The sequence below is a fragment of the Rhinopithecus bieti genome, unplaced genomic scaffold (genome assembly GCF_001698545.2).
Source record: "Rhinopithecus bieti isolate Rb0 unplaced genomic scaffold, ASM169854v2 scaffold_28523, whole genome shotgun sequence".
Classification (NCBI taxonomy): Eukaryota; Metazoa; Chordata; class Mammalia; order Primates; family Cercopithecidae; genus Rhinopithecus; species Rhinopithecus bieti.
The window spans coordinates 160,804-165,169 of NW_016812413.1; the positions used below are offsets into that span (position 1 = coordinate 160,804).

The 4,366-nt window shown below is 43.0% G+C and overlaps 1 long non-coding RNA gene across 1 annotated transcript in view; it reads right to left on the reverse strand.

Annotated features, from left to right (window-relative positions):
* LOC108544972 (uncharacterized) overlaps positions 1 to 4,157 on the reverse strand; it is a 16,085-nt gene extending 11,928 nt beyond the window's left edge. Inside the window, exon 1 of the long non-coding RNA XR_001889994.1 lies at positions 4,014 to 4,157. This is a non-coding gene — a long non-coding RNA (uncharacterized LOC108544972). The remainder of the gene's footprint in view (positions 1 to 4,013) is intronic.
* Positions 4,158 to 4,366: the final 209 nt, after the last annotated feature.

The window sequence follows — 4,366 nt, forward strand, 5'->3', positions numbered from 1 at the left end:
AAAAAAAAAAACATAAAATGAAATAAAAAATAAGGCACAGGGTCTTGCTCTGTTATCCAGGCTAGAGTGCAGCGGGGCTATCATAGCTGACCAACTTGGAACTTCTGGGCTCAGGCGATCCTCTTGGCTAAGCTTGCCTTGTATATTTTTAGAGATGGGGTCTTGCCCTGTTGCCCAGGTTGGTCTCCAACTGCTGGCCTAAAGCAATCCTTCTGCCTTAGCCTGTTGAGCTGCTGGGAGTACAGGCACAAGACATGCAGCCTAGCATTGTAGTAAAACAATTTTCAACAAATTCTTAATTTCAAATTCTTAATTTTCTTTCTTTCTTTTTTCTTTCTTTCTTTTTTTTTTTTGAGTTGGGAGTCTCAATCTGTCACCCAGGCTAGAGGGCAGTGGTGCAATCAGGCAGTTCACTGCAGCCTGCCTCAGCCTCTCTAGTAGCTGAGATTACAGTCATGCATTATCATGCCCAGCCAATTTAAAATATTAACTAATACTTAAAAATTTGTAGAGACAGGGGTTTCACTATGTGCCCAGGCTGGTCTCCAACTCCTAACCTCAATTGATCCTCCCTCCTCAGCCTCCTAAAGTGCTGGGATTGCAGATCTGAGCCACCATACCTGGCTTAATATTCTTATTTTAATTTTATATTAGTGATTATTATTGTTCCTAAGATAATTGGGGCAGTGACTCCTTTAAAATTTTAGAGACCTAACTTGTCTATTCACTTCACTGAAAGAGTATGCCAATTTGTTTCAGGAGAAAATATCCTATATTTATAGCGCAGGAAAATTCCTTCCACCAAACTAAGGGGTATTCTAAAGAAATGAATTGTGCTAAGTAACATCACTTAAGGTGAAAACAGAGGCAATGGTATCTATTAACAATGTTTATCAGTGAAGGAAACATCATTAGATCCTTGGAGGGCCTTCATCCCTGAAAATCTGAGTAATATTGTGATACCCTTTTAAGTCTGGCAGGACATTCTCTTTCCAGGGCATATAACAGTGGGTGAATAATTTCTTTTCATTCATTTTCATTAAGGGCTGAATTTCCTTAATGTTCTGGAGATTATTACATTTGATTTGTATAGTTGTGAAAAGTGCTCATATTGCTGATTCCATTGCTTATATGTGATCATATAAATCTTTTCTCTCCTTTCTGTAGTGTGGTTCAAACTTAATCCTTAAAGGACAAGTATTTGAATTTTTCAGCTGGTTAGAAACCTGAATACACCAATCACAGAAAACTGCTCCTTACATGCTACAGATGTAGTTTTCTTCCTGGACTAAGATGTCTTTTAGATACAGTAAATTTGCTAAAGCCAGGAGCTCCTATGGAACGAAGTTTGGTGGGAGGGGGGACACTGAGTAGTAAGATCACTCCTGTAATAGAGATGCCACTCTTGCAGATATTGACAACTACTGGGCCCATAAAATTTTTACCAAACATTGGAAAGACAAGATATGAACAACTTACCATTGCTGCAGTCTCAAATATCAGGAGATACCATTATCCTCAGGACAATAAATAGACAATAAAAGAGACTCACAGAGCAGATTAGCTGTCATGTATCACCAAACAGGGACTGGATCCTTGTCAACACCACCCATCAGAGACTGTCCCCAGAAATTCACTCCATAACATCAAAATCAAAAACCCACACTGATGGCAAAAAATAATGATACAATAATGAGAGAGACAGAGAGAGAGAGAGAGAGAGAGACACCTGTCCTATAGCCATACTTAGTGGGTAAAAGTCAAAGAGCTCAATTTCTGCTCCTGATACTTAATAGAAGAGAGGGAACATAAGCCAATAGCTCAGTGGGTTCAGATCTGCACCAATTGCCTGTTGCATGCAGGATTCTACTGTCTCCAATAATATGCCACAGATAGACTAATTGTTTCTTTTTTTTTGGACAGAGTCTGGCTCTGTCGCCAGCCTGGGGTGCAATGCAATGGCGCGATCTTGGCTCATTGCAACCTCTGCCTCCCGGGTTCAAGCGATTCTCCTGCCTCAGCTTCCCGAGTAGTTGGGATTACAGACACACACCGCCACGCTCGGCTCTTCTCCTTTTCTTTTCTCTCTTTTCTCTTTTTCTTTCTTTCTCTCTCTCCCTTCCTTCCTTCTTTTCTTCTTTTCTTGGACCAATCTCTGCAAGAAGCAGTCCATCTTAGAAAGGGAAGAGCTGTACGGCCTTCGCACTAGTTAGGTTGTATTAAAAAGGCTCACAAGGGCTGTCGCTTCATATTTCTCTTGCGGGGTAAAAAATGGCGACATGTTACTTCCTGTTCCCCAACCTTCCGAGTACAAAATTAACCCTTAAGACGCCACCCAAGACCCAAACCAGTAAAATAACTTTTAGCGTATGATCTATTCTTTAAACGACAAAAAATTCAGGGGAAAGCGCGAACGCAGTCCCCACTACCACAAATTATGCAGTCGAGTTTCCCACATTTGGGGAAATCGCAGGGGTCAGCACATCCGGAGTGCAATGGATAAGCCTCGCCCTGGGAAAACCACCTTCGTGATCATGGTATCTCCCCTGCCAGGTAAGTATGAGCTCTGGCACCTCCGCCCAGCCACAGCCTCATACGCCTCACCCTTTACACGCACGGTCACTTGGCCCGCGCACTCCCGAGCCCTCCTAGCCCTGACACACAGCTGGGACTCTCAGTTCCGACCAGCGGTCCTGAACTCGCTTTCATGGCACGGGAACTCCTTCGTGGCGAAGCAGCAGGTGGCGAAGCAGCAGTCCCTGCGCTGCCTCATCTACATAGAAGTCGCCCTCTCCGTGATGTCACCGACAGTGCCTTTCCCAGTCCCCGTCTGCTTTTCTGTCACTTAGCCGACCAGCCCGCTGCTGGAGCCGGCAAGAGGAAGTGACGTCTTTCTCTCCCTTTTCCCTCCCGCCCCGCATCTGTTTTCTCCCAAAGAAGCGGGTCTTTAGCCTGCGTTGTGAAGCAACCGTTGGGCGGCCAGCTGGAGCATGGGCACCCTTCTTCAAATAATGGCTTTTAATTCGCGGACTAGAACGTTTAAGATTGCAAAAGAAATCGGTTCTCTTCACACCCTTAGCCATGTAATGTAGCATTACGCTTGAAATTGGAAGCCATTCAATATCAGCAAGAAACCATATTTATGAAACTGAAGAGGCTGCTCAGATGACTGTAAACCAGCCTTCCTTACTGCTTTTATCACTGGTAATGTTATAAAGACAGTTGTCCAGTTTCATGAATCTCGTAGTTTTTTTTTCCTTTCCAAATTCAGTACTGTACTGTAGAAAAATATGCTGCCCCAGAAGAGGTGATTGGACACTCAAGCGTGGTGTTGGACTTTGTCATCTCTTGCACAGCCATCTCCAGACCTTAGTGCTTACCTCATGTTAGTATTTTATATTCTGCAAAGACAAAACCAAAATAATCCAAATTTGACACAAATACCTGGGATCCATCTTATTTGAGATGTTTAACACATGTCTGGATCATCTTTTCTTATGTTGGATTATAACACAGGAAACACTGTGAAGTAAGCAAAGTTGGCATGCCCAAGTCAAAGACCATTTGAATATTTACAAGCAGATTTGAGACAGGAATAATACAGAATGGTCACAGGATAACAAATTCTAGGCAGCAGATTTACATGACTTGAGGCTATGGGCTGAGAAGATGCTGAAAAACCAGGTTGTGGACCAAGCTGGCTAAGACTGACTAAACCCAATGTGGTGCTGGATTTGACACAGGTTTTACCTAAGCCCTCATTATATGCTCATAACATATATGCTCATTAACAATATATGCTCATTAACATGTGATTAACATAAATCACATACCCACTAGCGCCATGACAGTTCTGAGACCAATATTTGATGTAAAATGAATGGCACCACAGTTCTGAGACATCTCCACCTTTACCCAAGAATTTTCATGAATATTCCACTCTTTGGTTAAAGAAACCCATCAAGATGAAACCCCAGAACACATTGTTCTCTCTCGGGTATGCCCAAACTCACCTTTCTTGAGTGTGTACTTTTGCTTTGCAATAAATCTCTTCTTTCACTATTTGCTGACTCATCCTTGACTTCATTCTCAAGATGGTGTCAAGAGCCTGGACACCACAGCTATGATCAAGGTCAAACCAGAGTCTGGGAACCTCCCCTGGCCCACCAGTATCAGATTCTATTCCATTGTTCAAATCACAAAACATTGAGGGGAGAGTTCTCCTTGGAGACCATAAAGTAAAGATTCTGTGGCATGGCGGCCAGTTAGGCCACTGGAAGGCATGGCAAAATATTGAAAATGAGGGATAGGGTGACAGTGTAGCAACTGCTGAATACTAAATACTTGATCCAGGCCCCATTCCCTG